Below are 18,587 nucleotides of genomic sequence, written 5' to 3'. Positions count from 1 at the left end.
TGCCTGTACTGATTTGGAGACAAAATTCAGACCGTTATCTGTTTAAATCTGATTAGGGACGCCAAGCCATGCCATAGCTGTCAGCCAGTGTTGAATAGTCACTTTAGAATCGATTCTGAGATGTTGCGTAGCCATAATCACTCCACTATATGTATCTACAGTCACCGCCAACCACGCTCGAGGTTTCAACAGCTGACAAAGCGTAAAATCCGTCTGCCACACTTCAGAGGCCTTAAGACCTCTGGGGTTGACTCCACTGGACCACAACGGTGTTTTCTGACAGTGGGGACACGTGGCAACTACATGCTTCGTGTCAGCAACTGAAATCCCAAATTTTTTTGCTAGCGCTTTGGCTCCAATGTGAAGAGACTCATGTAGCTGACGGGCATCTCTTAGCGTCCACAGTCCTTTTGCGGCAGCGTCTGCTTTGTTATTGCCAACTTGGAAGAAACCTTTGATTGGATCACAACTGTTAACATGGATGACCGATATAGTACCCTTTTGGGAAAATAGTGCTTCTTCTAGCATCAAAGCTACTGTAGATGTTGACACACCGAGACCTGACATGGCCAAGCAAAGCTTGGCCACAAACATCAAATCGGTCACTAAGTTAAGATGTTCCATTGGGAACAGTCCACACGCCAGTACCACTGCCATCGCTTCCAGCAGTTGGACTGAAAGCGTGTGGTCAGTCGTTTTAATGCAGTGCCATTCTCCTTCCGATTGCCATACAGCCGCTGCGGTTGAAGTCACCAAAGATGCATCTGTAAAAACTGTTGGTCCCTGTTGAGGTCGATCCATGACCTTCCATGGGAGGTCAATATCGACAAGTGCCAACATTTGAGTCCAGGGGGGCTTTGTAGCGTACCGGACTTCTCCAGCATGGTTCCCATGGATTCTTCCCTTTTAAAAGACCATGCAAAGGGGCCATGGTTTCAGGAGGGACCAAAAAATATTGCGGAGCCATTGAAAGGACCCTACTAACTGTTGTACATCATGGAGTGTTTTAATATGCCGATGAATTTTTACTAGGGGAGGGGTTATGTAAGAACCTGTAATCCCCACTCCCAAAAAACTCACACATGGTCCTCTTTTAATTTTCGTGCTCGCAATTTCGAACCCGTTTGTTTTCAAAGTCTCCGAGACCATTGATACTAACTGGTCCACCTGATTTCCTCATGGTGCAGCAATCAGGATATCGTCCATATATTAAATGATGGTCGCGGTCAGGTCACTACGCCGAACCGGTGTCAACACCCAATCCACTGTAATCTGGCAAATAGTGGGTGAGTTGATCATTCCTTGAGGTAGCACTTTCCATTGAAAACGTAAGTTAGGATGCTGGCTATTTGGAAATACAACAGAAAAAGCAAACCGGTCTTTGTCTTCCTCATGCAGAGGTATTGAAAAGACACAGTCCTTAATACCAAGGACAGCACAAGGTTGTCCTGGTATCATAGAGTTCATAGGCAACAACATTTGAACAGGACCCATTGGCTCAATTCTCTTATTTACTTCACGCAAATCATGGAGAAGACGAAATCCCTTACCATTTCGCTTGGGTGTAACAAAAACCGGAGTGTTCCATAGGCTCGTGGAAGGTTTATTATGACCTTGTTGTATTTCGCGGTCAACTAGCTCAAGAACAGCATCAATTCGAGGCTTAGATATGGGCCACTGCTCAACCCACACTGGATCAGACGATTTCCATGACAATTTAATTGGTGGAAACGGGTGTGTGGCAGTGGCCCTTACTATAAATTTGTCACCTTAGCTTTTAATAGGGCTAAAGCGTCCCTCCCCAGCAGGGGTGGGACTCATGACATAACATATGGAAAAAGGGTAATTGTTTTCTCCGGTCCTTTTTCAGTATGAAGCGTAATTGCTACCAGTTGGACACTCTTCCGAGCTCGAGATAATCCCCCCACTCCACCCACCCTAGGGGCATCTTTCAATTTCCAACACGGGGGCCAATTCGTCTCAAGGTTAACGGTAACATCTGCTCCAGTATCGATCAAAAAAGGAACAATAATGGTAATACCATGTAAGTCATTATGGAGGGATCAAATCCCCCACACCACTGGCGGGTTATCACAATTCACGGCCAGGGCCACCCTGGGGTACCGCCCCCAGGGGTTGGTCCTTGCTGACCCTGAGACAGGGACAGATTCGACTGAATCATCGGTTGGACCATAAAACTTGTCGCTTCTCGAGGGGGTAGTGAGTTTAAGAGTGCCTCGCCCCATCTGGGGTTGGCATAGTTGGGCCGCCTCATTTCCCAAAAGGGAGAGGAATGTGTGCGGCCCAAGTGTCCTCTTCCCCCCCCCCCCCCCGTTTCCCTGGATTTTAGATCTGCATTCCCGCAGGTCCAACACGGTCCTCTGGGTTGGTTCCGAGGCAGGGGAGGCATTACTAGTGACTTTTCCAACTGAGGACAGCTTGATGCAATGTAGCCCACCTGGCCACACTTAAAACATGTCATCATATTAACTATGGCAGTGCTGACAGCCACCTGAATCGGGGCAAGTTGCTCTTCTTTTGTGACATGCTTAATCATATCCGCAATACTTGATCCCACTGGCAATGATCGTAAAATTTCTTTGGTTGTCGAATTACATTGCTGACCTAAGCATTCTGCAACAACCACACCTTTCGCTTCCACAGGCAGGGACGAAGACTCGATTGTCGCCTGGACGCCATCTACAAATTGTGTAAAACACTCACTTTCATTTTGTTTTATTGTAGACCATGACAATGGCTTGACAATGACTCTAGAAGCTTCACGAGTAGCTTTTCCAGCTGCACGGGTAGTTGTCATTACTTCATAAGGCCGCAGGCCCGGGGCCTGCACCTGAAGGGTCATCATTGCTGGATATGTACCCATTAATCGCTGCAGGCTAGAGCCCTGTAGCGGATGATCCACCCAAGTTACTTGAGCTAATTGCCCTATACAATTATATTCCCATTCTTTTTTAAAAACAATCATCCCTGCCCCGTCAAAAATCATTCGACAATTTTGTTTTATATCGAACGGGAGCATATCATCTCCCCCAAAAACACCATCTATGAAGGCGGAAACCATGGCAGAATTAAGTCTGCTCAGCAGAGAGCAGGCACCGGAGATGATGGATTCAAATGTATTTTGAGGTAGGAAATTGAGGAGAGACAGTACTGTGTGTGTCACCCTTGCAAAGCTCACTGTGTGTTCACCATGCCCAGGAACAACATTCAAACCTGGCTCTTTTCCTGTGGGATCAGAGTTCAAACGTTCGTACTTTGCTGTGCTCAGGCGAGAGCAGGAACCAGCAATGATGAATTCTAATGCACTTTGAGGTAGGAAACTGAGGAGGGAAAGCACTGAGTGTGTCACGGTTGCAAAGCTCACTGTGTGCTGAAGACATACAGAACATCATTCACTCCTGAATCTTCAGCTCTGGGAGTAGAGTCCAAACTTTTGTAATCTACTCTGCTGTGCTCAGCAGAGAGCAGACACCGGAGATGTCGGATTCAAATGCACTTTGAGGTAGGAAAGTGAGGTGAGACAGCAGTGAGTGTGCCACCCTTGCAAAGCTCAATGCGTGCTGAAGATGACCAGCATCAACTTTCAAATCCGGCTCTTTTCCTGTGGGAGCAGAGTTCAAATGTTCGTGCTTTACTCTGCTGTTCTCAGCCAGCACCAGGCACCGGATATGGTGGATTCAAATGCACTTTGAGGTAGGAAAGTGAGGAGCGACAGCAATGTATGCGTCACCCTTGCAAAGCTCACTGTGTGCTGAAGATGCCCAGCAACAACTTTCAAATCTGGCTCTTTGCCTGTGGGATCAGAGTTCAGACGTTCGTGCTTTACTCTGCTGTGCTCAGCCGAGAGCAGGCACCGGAGATGCTGCATTCAAATGTACTTTGAGGTAGGATAGTGAGGAGAGACAGCAATGTATGTGTCACCCTTGCAAAGTTCACTGGGTGTTGAAGTGGGCAAGAGATATCTTTCACTCCTGGCTCTTTTCCTGTGGAAGCAGAACAGAAACGTTCGTGCTTTATTCTGCTGCGCTCAGCAGAGACCAGGCACCGGAGATGTTGTATGCTAATGCACTTTGAGGTAGGAAAGTGAGGAGAGACAGCAATGTGTGTGTCACCCTTGCAAAGCTCACTGGGTGCTGAAGATGCCCAGGAACAACTTTCAAACCTGTCTCTTTTCCTGTGGGAGCAGAGTTCAAACCTTCGTGATCTACTCTGCTGTGCTCAGCCAGCACCAGGCACCGGAGATGTTGGGTTAAAATGTTCTTTGAGGTAGGAAAGTGAGGAGCGACAGCACTGTGTGAGTCACCCTTGCAAAGCTCACTGTGTGCTGAAGATGGCGAGAGAGATCTTTCACTCCTGGCTCTTTTCCTGTGGGAGCAGAGTTCAAATGTTCATGCTTTACTCTGCTGTGCTCAGCCGAGAGCAGGCAGCGGAGATTCTGGATTCAAATGCGCATTGAGGTAAGAAAGTGAGGAGAGACAGCAATGTGTGTGTCACCGTTGCAAATCTCACTCTCTGCTGAGCATGCCCAGCAGCATCTTTTACTCCTGCCTCTTTGGCTCTGGGAGCAGAGTTCAAAAGTTCGTGCTTTACTCTGCTGTGCTTAGCCGGCGCCAGGCACCGTAGATGTTGGATTCAAATGCACTTTGTTGTAGGAAAGTGAGGAGAGATAGCAATGTGAGTGTCACCCTTGCAAAGCTCACTGGGTGCTGTAGATTGCGAGAGATATCTTTCACTCCAGACTCTTTGGCTCTTGGAGCAGAGTTCAGACGTTCGTGATTTACTCTGCTGTGCTCAGCCGAGAGCAGGCACGGGAGAATTTGGATTCAAATGCACTCTGAGGTAGGAAAGTGAGGAGAGACAGCAATGTGTTTGTCACCGTTGCAAATCTCACTCTCTGCTGAGGATGCCCAGCAGCATCTTTCACTCCTGTGGAGAAGTGGCTAACAGTTAAAGGTCACGTTCCCATCAAGGAGCTGAAATAGAACCTTTGTTTAGAGAATGGTGCAGACTTACTAGCACCAGATAATGAGGAACTGAGGGACATCTGGAGGGAAGCGCCATGGTCTGGCCAATTACAGACAAGGACACTAAATAATAAACAAGATAAGCACATAAAAATAAAGAATATAAGAGTACACAGTTTAACTGTAAAAATAATGAGCATACGCAATGCCTTATTTGTGCCAGAACTAATCAAGTGCCTAGTATTTGCATATTCACTGTTATATTAACAGAAGGTAGAAGCCCAATAAACGAATCGTGCTTATTGATCACAATGGTCGTGTTGATTCCTCCCTGCTGCAACAAATTGGCGCCCGAACAGGGACCCTCTTGCTGTTGCTTGACTGAGCGAAGAAGACAGCTGGAATAGGAGGGGAGTGGACCGATTGGAACAGGAACCCAGGTACCTTTAAAGGCTGGGAAGACAGCAGGGATTGGGAAAGCTCCAAAGAATGCAGCCTTCGGAAGGCAAAGAACGCTTCGCTGCTGGCAGCGTCGGTTTCGAGAGCCTGAGCAACATTTTACTTGGCTCGCCGCCCGCATTTCTTCTGCCTCCTGGTGAGCTGCACTGGCGCCAACGTCTTATGAGTTGAGAAAAAGTTGAGTAATAATTCAGTAATAATGGGTAGAGAGAAAGCCTATGATTTATTTATATGCTTCTTAGAGAAGCAGGGAGTGGATAATCATAGAATCATAGAATCATAGAAGAGTTAGTGTTGGAAAGGACCTCAAGATCATCTAGTTCCAACCCCCCTGCCATGGGCAGGGACATCTCACATAACACCATCCCACCCAAGGCTTCATCCAACCTGGCCTTGAACACCGCCAGTGATGGAGCACTCACAACCTGCCTGGGCAACCGATTCCAGTGTTTCACCACCCTAACAGGAAAGACTTTCTTCCTTATATCCAATTTAATCTTCCCCCGTTTAAGTTTTAACCCGTTACCCCTTGACCTGTCACTACAGTCCCTGACGAAGAGTCCATCCCCAGCATCCCTATAGGCCCCCTTCAGATACTGGAAGGCTGCTATGAGGTCCCCACGCAGCCTTCTCAAAGGAATTGGAATAATTAAGGAATAATAAGGAATTGGACTTAACAAAGGGAATAAAGGCTCTGACAGAATACGCGAGAGAGTTAGGTTGTTTCCGAGATCCTAACGATGTATTTGATCTAAACGAAAGGAGGAAGTTTGGGGATGAGCTTTGGAATAGAGTGATTGATGATAAAAAGCAAGGGGGGGGGGAAATGTGCTAAAGCCTGGAGGACAGTTATTAATTGCCTACATAATTATGCAGTACTTCAACTCTTCCGACATATCCTCTCTGCAAGAAGGATATCGTATGATGAAGCTATGCTGAAAAGATTGTTGCTCTGGATTAAGGAGAAGGACTTAATCCTGTGGGTTGGAGAAGCCTTTGAGCTTGATACTTTGGAAAAATCGCTAAGGTAGAAGTCTTTGTTTTTTGGATGTTTTCAGTTCTTAAGGTGAAGGGAGCAACCTTTAAAGAGACAGATTTAAATTTAATGTTGAAATGGTCGAAGACACATTATCCAGAGGCTGATGAGTCTACTGTATCTGAGGTCTCTTTGTGGAATGGTGCACGAGTTAAGTTGTGGGATGCAGCCACAAAAGGCAGTGACACTGTGAAACATTCGTTAGTCATTTGGAGAACTATTTTAGAGACGTTAAAGTAAAAAAGTGAGATCGTAGAACCCAGTGTCCCCCCTCACCCCTGGCCACCCCTGAGCCTCTGTCAGTTGCCGCCGCAGCTGCAAAGCCTGAGGACAGAGATGAAGACAGTCTTTTTGACCTGGGCCCTATTGACCCCAAGAAGGAGCCTGTGTGAGCTCATCAGGCTGCTGTTGCTGCTCCTGACGTTCTGACCCCTGTTAATTCTGATGCTGACCTGGATGATCCTTTTGACATGGAGCCGGAAAAGAAGCCTAATTTATATCCTCCAGATCCTCATGATAAATGGGCAGCTGTAAAGGGAGAAGCGAGATGGGTATGGGATGCAGATGTATTGTGTGCTTTCCCTATGATGTATGTGCTGGATCAAGACCCGCTGTGGGAAGGTCTCTCGTATGCCCTTATCAGGGGTATCGGGGGGACTGTGGCTGACAGTGGACTTGGGGTCCCATATACAACTCATTTGATACAGTCTGCCTGTGATACTCATGTACTAGAAGTTGGCAAATATGTCTATGATTCTATTGATGCTTGGAAACCTTTGTAGATATTGCTGGCCACTTCTTCTGACGTAGGCTGGCCACCTGTGTCAGAATGAGTGTGCATTTTGATCAGTATAAAAGCCCAAGCCTCATGCGATGTGAGGGAGGCAGAGACTCTGCGGGGACGCTTGCTAGGGCTGAGCCTGCCACCTCACACTGCGATGATGCTTGTTGGAGCTGATAACCTTCACAGAGTCCTTGTGCCACGTTCTGTACGTGGGACTTTGTAGTGCGAGTAATGATTGTCTGGATTTTGTGTTTCAAATATTGTTCCAAAAGATGTGTGAAGTGTGCTTGTGGGATCCCGTATGCATACGTATGTGTGTGTGTGAGATGAGGGCAGATGGTGTTCTATGTATTTTTTTTGTTATTGTGTTCATGTAGAAGTTTTTAACAGGTAGCGGTTTAACATTTCAGGCAAGAAAGGGTTAATGCAAAAGTGAGGCTGCTGGAAGGTATTTATGGTTGCTGCTGAAGCAGGCCGGCAGCTGTAGCTACTGCTGAGCAGGCTGCTGTTTGTAGCCGTGCAAAGCAGGGTGAACAACAGAAAAAAAAAGAAAAAAAAAGGTAAAGTTGCCGAGCATGGGTAGACAAATGTGAATCCAGGTGATAGACTGGAAATCTATTCAGAGAGAGGCTCTGTCAAACAATGATTTTGATTGTTTGCAGGCGTTGCAGGAAAAGATTCTCCCCTTTCCTGTTAAGTACCAGTTTAACCCTCAAGGTCAGGCAGTAAATGCTGAAATATATCCCTTAAATTGGAAATTGCTATCTCAGTTAAGGCAAACGGTTTCTTCTACAGGCATTCAGTCTGAACCCACTAGGCAAATGTTGTCATATATTTGGGGAACAGATTTGCTGTTAACCGAGGATATTGAAAGTATTGTGAAATTAATCCTCACCACTTCGCAGTTGTTGTTATGGAACATGTATCCGTAGGAACCTTGTCAAGAGGCAGTTGCAGTTCAGCGAGGCCAGCGAGATCCCCTGGTTGGGGTGCAATTACAACACCTGATGGGAATTGGGCAGTTCTCCACTAAGGAGGCTCAAATCCAGCTAGATTCAGAATTGTTAAAAGAATCTATGAGACTAGCCTTGCGAGCTCTATCACAGATTAAAGATACTACTGCAGCTCCTGCCTACAAGAAAGTGACACAGAAAAAGGACGAGCCCTTCAGTACCTTTGTGGATAGGGTAGCTGATGCTATAAAGAAGTTAGGTACTCCAGAATAAATGCATGGTATTTTACTGCGTCAGTGTGCAATACGGAACTGTAATGATGCTGTAAGGCAGATACTTGTTCAGTTACTTGCAAATGCCACTGTAGAAGAGATGTTAGAACATATGACATGGGTACCTATGGGGCATCAGGCAAAAAAAAAAAAAGAAGAAAGTCAGTCGCAAGTATTAGCGGCCTTGGCAACTTTGCAAGCCACCGGTATGGTCAAGGATCCTCGATGTTTTAGATGTGGTCAAAATGGGCACATGAGAAAAGATTGCCACCACTCGGTTTGGTGCCCTAATTGTCAAATGGATAACCATTGTGCTGCTACCTGTCGACGCAAACAGAACCGGTTGGGAAACAGGCAGTGGAGCGCTAAGACCCGTCGCACGATGATTCCAAGTATGGGTCCTACAGCCCCCGCGCCTCAACGTGTGTACGCAGCAAATCAAACTCCATTGCCCTGCAACCAGCCACCACCGGCAGCCTCGGAATGGACTTGGCAACCGCAGCAGATACTACCTTATATGATAAGACCGTGTCATTGCTCTCTACCGGAATGTATGGTCCTCTGACTTTAAATAATAAGCCCATAGGAGCCTTGCTACTGGGGAGATCATCATCTGCGTTGAAAGGACTATTCATTTTTCCAGGTGTCATCGATGCTGATTATATGGGTGAATTTACGTTAAATTATTTATGCATCTTTGGTGATGAACAAACTCCAGCGGTTGTTAAGCACTTTGTACAAACAGAAGCGCAGAAGATAAAGCCTTCTTTTAAGGCGTACTATCGAGAACCTGACACAGGTTTGTGGCACGGACCGGCAGATATAATATGTCTGGGCCGTGGTTACGCCTGTGTTTCTGCTCCCGCAGGACCCTTGTGGTTACCATCCAAGTGACTAAGAACGGCTGCTGCAGAAACTCCAGTGATGGCGTCTCCGAGCTAGTGTATGGACCCTGACTCGCAGGCCCGGGAGGAGCGTTGCTTGCGCCGAGCGCTACAGCCACTAATAGAAGAACTTAACTCCTTAATCAACACAGAGATTTCGTTGAGCACGGTCGCCCTCCTAGATCCGGTCCATGGCCACAGGCATATAGTGGTACAACTGAGATTGGTGATACAACAAGTGCTTCGGTAACTCTGTAGTTTTTGTCATCAGCGTGACCCTACAGTAGAATTATATTGTGGTGGTTGCCAGTCTATAAGGCATCTTCTCCAGAGTTGGCTGAAACAAAGACTTTTTGTATAGTCTGTCAAAATAACTTTTATGTAACCCGCTTATAGCGCTTCTGAAATATTTAGCTAATTTTAGAAGTACAGATTTTGAATTACTCGAGTTATTTGAAAATCGAGGTTCACTTCATAGAGTTGCATATACGTTTGCTTTACAAGATTCTTCGCCATTAGAGGGCTCATAATTATAGGGAGCTTGTAGCTTTGTTGTGCTTTGCAATGATGTTCTGCTTGTTTACAATGACTACTGACTCAGTCCTTATTCCTTCATAAAGAAAAAGGGGGAATTGTGGAGAAGTGGCTAACACAGAAAGGTCACGTTCCCATCAACGAGCTGAAATAGAACATTTGTTTAGAGGATGATGCAGACTTACTAGCACCAGATAATGAAGAACTGAGGGACATCTGGAGGGAAGCGCCATGGTCTGGCCAATTATAGACAAGGACACTAAATACTAAACAAGATAAGCATGTAAAAATACAGACGATAAGAGTACACAGTTTAACTGTAAAAATAAGAAGCATACGCAATACCTTACTTGTGCCAGAACCAATGAAGTGCCTAATATTTTCATATTCAGTGTTATATTAACCGAAGGTAGAAGCCCAATAAACGAATCGTGGTTATTGATCAGAATGGTCGTGTTGATTCCTCCCTGCTGCAACACACTCCTGTCTCTTTGGCTCTGGGAGCGGAGTTCAAACGCTCGTGGTTTACTCTGCTGTGCTCAGCCGGCACGATGCACCGGAGATGTGGGATTGAAATGCACCTTGAGGTAGGAAAGTGAGGAGAGACAGCAGTGTCTGTCACCTTTGCAAAGATTACTTTGTGCTGAAGATGGCGAGAGAGATCTTTCACTCCTGGCTCTTTTCCTGTAGGAGCAGAATTCAAATGTTCGTGTTTTGCTCTGCTCTGCTCAGCCGAGAGCAGGCACAGGAATATTTGGATTCAAATGCACTTTGAGGTAGGAAAGTGAGGAGAGACAGCAATGTGTGTGTCACCCTTGCAAAGCTCACTGTGTGCTGAAGATACACACCAACAACTTTCAAACCTTGCTCTTTCCCTGTGGGAGCAGAGTTCAAACATTCGTTCTTTACTCTGCTGCGCTCAGCCGAGACCAGGCACCTGAGATGTTGGATTCAAATGCACTTTGATGTAGGAAAGTGAGGAGAGACAGCAGTGTGTGTCACCCTTGCAAAGATTACTGAAGATGGTGAGAGAGATCTTTCAAGGGCTGAGGCTCTGCAGTCTCTCCTTTCCCCTGCACCACCCTTGGCTTTCAGCCCCACAGCAGAGCCCTTCTGCAGCCGCTTCTCAGCTCCTGTTTTTCGCTGGCAGCTTCCAAAGGCACTTGTGCCTTTGCCGGAGCCAGAGCAATGGCCCAGCCCGTGCTGCGGCTTGTGGGGCGCTCTGATGGCACCATCAAGTGAGTGCAGGGCTCGGCAGCGCTGGCAGGGGCAGAGCTGTGGGGCCTGACCCTGCTCCCGGGGTAGACGTGGGTGAGCTCCAGCGCTTGGGGTTTCGGGGCGGGAACCTTCGCCTTCGAGAAAAGGAAAGGGCGGGGTGGAGCCGGGATGGAGCCGGGATGGAGCGGGGTGAGCGGGACGAGCAGGGCTGTGGCAGGGATTGAGTGGGAAAGGCAGGGGTTGGGCTGGGCTGCAGCCGGGGGGCAGGGGGTCGGGAGCAGGGATGCAGTGGGGGGGTCAGGGCAGTGGGGCGGCGTGGAGCGGGGTGGGCAGGGGGCACAGCAGGGGTGCAGTGGGGTGAGGTGGGCTGGGTTGTGCCAAGGGCGCACGGGAAGCGGGGCCTGACCCAGCAGGGGAAGTGCAGGAAGGGCTGGAGCCCACGCTGCGCATGCTGGGGATGGCGGCGGGCCCATTGTGTCCCAGCAAGGCTGGGCTAAGGAGCCCCCGTCGTCCTGGAGCAGGGCTGTCTGCGGAGGTGAGCAGTGTAAAAGATGTGCGTGGAGGATTAAAGGGTTGGTGACAGAAGGAAACAGTTGCGGTGCAGACTAGTTTCCTGGCCCAGAGGTTCCGTTCCCGAGTTGTGGAGTACATCTTTGTGCGTTGTAAAATGTTGTATCCAAATGCAAGTCGTCATTCTTGAACTGTGTGACACGAAAATGACTATGGAAATGATGGAAAGTCAAGTTTAAGCGATGGCTGTCTTGCTTTAGCCCTTTGCAGGACATCTTGCATCTATTCCGATGGCTGCAATGAAACAAGAGGCTGGCTGCAATGTGCCATTCGGGTGGAGAGGCTTTCCTGCGACTGCCTCGTACCACGAAGCATTGATGTGTGATGCTAAAGCTGTTTCCGTGGAGAACATGGGAGCCAGAGGTAAGTGAGGAAGGTCAAAGTGTTATGAAAGCAGCAGTGCTCATCTCAAGCTTTGTTCACAGTTGTGCAACAGGAGCATAAGTTGGAATTGGGATGGTTGTTAGGATCTTGATCATTTCCAATGTGAAAACCATGCCATGACGAATAACACTTTAAAGAATCTGGTGTTCTCTCTTGTAAGAGAAACAAATGAAGACAGGAATACCATTCAAAGACCTTACGTCTCAATGCATTCTTCTGTTCAGAAACATTTTTGCTTTTCTTCTTTCCAGAGCACAGTGGAGAAAGTGGTGGCTGGCTCTGTCCCAGTTGCTCAGGTGATCGATCCCCTTTGGAATCCCTCTTCCAGGCAAGGATAAGCATGAAGCAGCCACAAATACTCTTATAGAAATGAACGCAGGTCTGAGTAAGAGCATTGAATCCAGGTGAAAAATTCACTTATGTGTTCATGTGGAATATTAAGCCTCGAGACTGCAAAAAGCAGTGTAAGTGTAGTATATTTTATTAATTTCTCATTCACATCCTCTGTGGATCATTGACCTTCACCCCCAGTCCAGGAGATAAACATCTGAGGCTGAGCGAGCTGAGCTTGTTCAGGCTGGAGAAGAGAAGGCTTCTTAAGGGGAGAGCTTAGAGCAGCTCCCAGGGCCTAGAGATGCGATGAGAAACCTGGAGAGGGTCTTTGGACAAGGGCCTGTAGGGACAGGACAAAGGGAATGTCTTTAATCTATGAGAGGGGAGATTGAGACGAGCTCTTAGGCAGAAGTTCTTCCATTTGAGGATGCTGAGGCGCTGGCACAGGGAACCCAGAGAAGCTGTGGCTGCCCCATCCCTAGCAGTGTTGAAAGCCAGTTTGGACACAGGGGCTTGGAGCAAGCTGCTCTAGTGGAAGGTGTCCCTGCCCGTGGCAAGGGTTGGAACTGGATAAGCTTTAAGGTCCTTTCCAACACAAACTAGTCTGGGATTCTGTGATTTTGTTCAATACCTTTAGCACTGAATGTAATTCTTAAATGATGGGCAAAATGAACCAAAAAACCCTTCAGCTGCCATATATGTTAGTAAGGGTAAGACTGGAAAACTGAGTTGTGTTTTCTTCTCCAGTGTCAGGAAACATGACCAAATTCAGGTCCCTCTTTGACCTGCAAAAACAACCACTGCATGTTTAGGATCTGCGCACGCATCTTGTTCCAGTGCTAATTAGTGCAGTTAGGAGCTACTGCTTGTGTCATAGGTGTAGAAGGTCCATCATGCCTCAAACCTTGCACGGTGACAGGTGTGGGCATATATGTAAGAGCTCCAAGTTTTTCCAGTGATGCCTGTAACTGTCTTCTCTCTGGCTTTTTCATTTTCCTGAAAACTAATTTAGTACCTTTCTGGCCTAGTTTAGTTGTCAGTAAAGTCACTCTTCCCAGTTGTTTTCCTATTTTCTCAATGACCTTTGAGCTGTAAGGATCAGTACCAGCAGCTACAACTATCAGCTGCTGTGTCTCAGTTTTGTGACTTTGCTGCTGCAGACTCTAACCAGGAAAATACTGAAAACCTCTTGTTAGCCTTAATGACATGGTGTGATGTGGTTTTTTCTTCAGATGGCACCATGTCTTGAATGCAGACATCTGCTACCAGTAAATACACCCATTGCAGTGGATGCAGTCACCAACAGCTGCACAGATGCATCCCCAAACCAACATCTGCTTAAAGGTAATTGAGAATAAATCTAACAAAAGAGCAGTTTACCTCCTGGCATGCATGTTTCTAAAAAGTGACTTCGTTAAAACTAGTTTGATCCAGCTTGTGTTTCTCTGATTACATTGTGAGAGCTTTAAGGGTTAGTAGAATTCAAACCACGTTGACTAGAAATAAGCATTAAAGGTAAACCACATAAGCTCAGGAAGGCATCTTGAAAATCACAGGAGGTAGCAGTCTGAAAGGCAGGACATGCACTTGTATTCAGTATGGAGGTATTCTGTGATTTTATCATTATGGTCTTACAATTATTGAGCATTATAGGTTTATTAAATAGGTCCTCATTACTCTGCTTCCCTCCGTTGATTGTGCGTGCTTCGCATAGATGGGCTGGCAAGACTGGGGCAGTGGGGAGATGCACAGAATGCTCAAACACAGCATTAGTCAGCGATCCAAAAGAGCTGGTGGGCTTAAGTAGCCAAAATCTACCCTCCAGAATACTCCCTACTTAAGGGCATGGGGAATCACATAGGGGCTGTCCTCCACCCTTCCAATCAGGGGAAGAGGTGTGAGAAGGTGCGAACTGACACTGCATGTCCACAGTTGGAAGATTACAGACACTGCCCCGAACTGGGTGTTTCCTGGCATTCCTGAAGCTGGTGCAAAGGCAGCCCTGAATTATTTGGTGGCAAACATCAAAAGAGCAGACTCGTGATTCTCAGCTGTGGTGAGATCTCGCTTGTGAGTTACAGTGACTGTGCTCGGGTACATTCAGGGCAATGAGAACCATTTTCCTTGCTGATACCTGACTTGCATTTTTGTGTGAGTGCAGTGAGTAAGCAAACTGACGCTAGTCTATAGAAGCATCTGCAGGTATTGATGCTGGATCTGCTGAGGGAGGTGTACCATAGTTGAAAATTAATTGGCACCAATATCCATGGATTTGTGATGGGCAAGCACTATGGCCTAATGTCCTGAGTTCAGCTGTAGCAGTCATTTTTCTCCTTCTTAGTAGCTAGTGAAGCACTGTGTTTTGATGTTTTGGACTGGGAACGTTGTTGATAACGCCCATGTTTTTAGTTGCTGCTCAAATGTTTGGTCTGGCCAAGGACTTTCTGAGCCTCATGCTCTGCCAGGGAAGAGGGGAGGCTGGGAGGAAGCAGAGACAGGACACCTTACCCAAACTAGCCAAAGAGGTATTCCATACCACAGCACGGCATGCCCAGGATGTAACGGGGAGTTACCTGGAAGGGCTTGGACTGCAGGGTTGGAGGAGTTATCGGTGGGTGCTTGGCTGGGGGGAGTGGGGTGAGTTATTGGTTGGCTGCTGTTGAGGTGTTGTATTCTTTCTTCTTGTTATTTCCTTTATCATTGTTATTATTGGTGGTAGCAGTAGTGATTTGTGTTATAACTTAGTTACTAAACTGTTCTTATCTCAACCCGTGGGAGCTGCATTCTTTTCTATTCTCCTCTCTGTCCCTCTGGGAGCAGGGGGAGGGCAAGAAGAGGGGGGAGTGAGAGAGCGACTGTATGATTTATGGGTGACTTTGTTTAAACCACATGTGTGATCATTTTGTGGAGTAGCCTGCCTGTCAGCTGAACACTTGTGTACCCAGCAAGTTCCCTGGGACTCTTACAGACAACAGGTCCTGCTGCATTCCCCAAGGTGGAACTGGACGTATGCAATAAAGGAGCTCCCATGTACAGGGTGGAACCAAAAGCAGCCTTGGAGTAGACAAAACAGGGAAGCCAGGGCCAGCAGACTAGCGCCCAGGAAAGGTAAGGCAGCCTGCCCACCTATCCTCCTCTGCTTTGCAACTACCAGCCTTTCTGTTTTCCATCTGTTTTTCCTTTCAGTTCTACCACCCTCCCTGCTTTCTGTTGGGGCATAACCCCAGTTTGGCTGCTATGACCCCTAAAGCACCCCCAGAACATCCTTAGGAGCCCCGGAGCATCCTGGGGATACCCCTAGAGAATCCCAGAAAAAGCCTGCAGCACCTCCAGAGCACCCGACGGACCCAGTCAGAGCTCATGCATCACAATGACCTTGGAGACATGGGACCACAGGGGTGGCTGATTCTGGAACGCTCCGTGTTCAGGCGTGCATGGCCACAGAACCCCATGGAACCCTTTAGCAGAGGCACTGGGAGAAGATAGCTGTCCCATGGAGCACAAGCTACCGGTGGAAGAGGCAAGAGCAGATCCTCTGGTGGTTCCCATCTTGGTGTCTTGGAGCCACCAAGATGCACGTTGTGGGTGAGTGATGAGATAGAAACCTTCCTCCTCCACAGCCAGAGAGCTTGAAGGTGCTCTTGGTCTGACACCTGGGGAGCTTTGAACGCTTTGAACTCCATGTCTCCCAGAACCACTTTCCAAGCCAAAAAACTGAGTGCAACTCCTCCGTGAAGGTAGCTTTTTGCTTGGAGGGTGTTTGGGGGAGTTAAATTCAGTCTGGGTGCAGACACTGTGGATTCTTTTCTGCAGAGATGCAGCAAATGTGGTGCTGCACATGATGCTGACAAGCATTGCCGTGGGCTCTCTGGCAGGTGAGTGTTTGGCCTGGCTCTTGCCCTGGCTTTTTGGTCACTGCAGTGAGTGCTGAATGCGAGGAGGGATGTGGGAAGAGGCTCTGTGCTGACTGAGGTGACATGGTCACGCTGGGACTTGGGTTTCCCCCCCGGGAACCCTGTGGGCATGGACTGGGGCTTTGCCACTGCTGTCCTTGCAAAGCAGGGCATCCCCTGTCCAAGGAGGTTGTGTTGTTCTCTGCTCCTTTCCAACTTCTGCCTAGGACAGGCCTTAGCTGCAGCCCAGCAGTGCTGCTCTGCCTTCTCTTTTGCTGCAGGGACTCAGTCCAGCGTTTCCTATATTCCAGACTGGGAAATGCTCTGTGTGCTCTGGGAAAGCCTGAGAGTCCCCTTTCAATCCTCCTTTCGAGGTCATCATGATTCTACAAAATCTCGATTTTTAGATCAAACTCTGTCTCTCAGCTGAGAAATGACGCTGCAGGAAGGCAGTGTGTCTCCTAGCTGAAGGATGGAACATCGGTGCTTTTTAAGGCATGAAAGCATGATTACAGTTCTTAGTGAAAAGCAGAAAAGATTTATTAATTATGCTGGCACCTATTGGATAAGCTTTTCTGAATGAGCATCTATACTCCCTGCTGTGAAGGGTGAAACCTAGACAGATAAGAAAAAGGCAGTAATCAGCGTAGTTTGGCCCAGTTCCAGAGCTAGGAACCACAGCCAAAACACAGTAAAACAAAACTGCCAGCTTAGCCTTACAGTAATTCTAGCAATGTAAGAGAGTCTTCAGCAGAGGTGCACTGACACTGAGGAGGTTACTAAATTTTAATTTCTTTCTTTAATCAAATGTATCTAAAGTCATCATCCCCGAATAGCAAAACATATAAATAGCCAACCAGAAGATCATGCACAAAAGACAAAAGGTCACACTCCTCAAAGTCTGAGAGGCTTTATACATGCTCATGCCACATTCCTCAATCTTCAAAGGGGGTCGTTCATATCAAGCGCAAGGGTAAGCACAGGGCACATGGGGAAGGACCGATGGACGCTGCAGCTCTCCTGGCTCTGCCCTGAGCTACAAAGAGCTGAGAACTTCTCCCTGCCTCTATACTCTTCAGGTTTTCGGTCATACAAAGAATTGTTTACACCCCAAATAAAAACCCTCAGCAGTGTTATGCCGGTAAATAAATAACACAGTCAAAATGATTCTGAGGCCATACTGAGCATGTCTTGTGCCGCCCAGACTCATCCGAGTCATGAGCGCCAGTACTGAACTTTACGATCAAGTGGGATTTCATCTGACGTCCCTTCTGACCATCAGAGCTGGGCAAAGCACTGCTTCAGAGCAAAGCTGACGCCAGGGCAGCACATGGACAGAGGTCCTGCTCTTCACAGCACACTCAGCCAGCACAAACCAGAGAAAGGAAATGCATTTCAGCTGGGGGGATTTCTATGAGAAATGCAGTGGATATCCTCGGAGGAGCCTGTCATAATTTTTCCCTGCCCTTTCCTTCTTTGAACAGGCTCCATGCCCACAGGCAGCACTGTCTCCCAGCACGGCAATAAAGAATAGCTGCTTGCCAATTCCAACTTTTTTGGCGAGTTTGTTCCTGGAATTTTCTCCGAATCAACCCCAATGACTCCGCAAATCCACAACTGCCCCACAGTGACCCCATGTGACACCCCAGACCAACAACTGCCCCCTCAAATGACCCCCGTGTGACTCCACAGACCCACAAGTGCCCCCAAAGTGACCCAAATCTACACCCCAAGTGACACCCATAGAGACAGAACTGCCGCCCAAATGACACCGGACACCTACAACTGCCCCCCAGTCACCCCCAGTCCCAGAACTGCCTCCAAAGTGACCTGAACGGAAGCAGAACTGCCCCCAAATGCCCACAAGTGAAACCCCCACACCCATTACTGACCCCCCAAGTGACACCCAAGTGACCCCCAGCCCCACATCTGCCCCCCCAGGTGACCTTCATGTGACCACCCAGACCCACACTTGCCAATGTGTTCTCCACAGAGCGAAAACTGCCCCCCAAGTTACTCTCCAGTTACTCCACAATCACAGATGCCCCACAAATGACCCAAGGCCCACAATCGCCCTCCAAGTGACCCTCAAGTGATCCCCAGATGCAGAACTGCTCCCCAAGTGACCACCAAATGACTCTTCAGTCCCACAACTGCCCCACAAGTGAACCCACACTGACTCCCGAGACCCACAACTGAGTGTCAGGTGGTCCCCAACTGACCCCCAAACCCAGAACTGCCTCCCAAGTGACCCCCAAGTAACTTCCTAGACAAAAAACTGC

Source organism: Lathamus discolor, unplaced genomic scaffold (genome assembly GCF_037157495.1).
Source record: "Lathamus discolor isolate bLatDis1 unplaced genomic scaffold, bLatDis1.hap1 Scaffold_78, whole genome shotgun sequence".
In the NCBI taxonomy this organism is placed as follows: Eukaryota; Metazoa; Chordata; class Aves; order Psittaciformes; family Psittacidae; genus Lathamus; species Lathamus discolor.
This window is presented reverse-complemented; position numbering follows the sequence as displayed.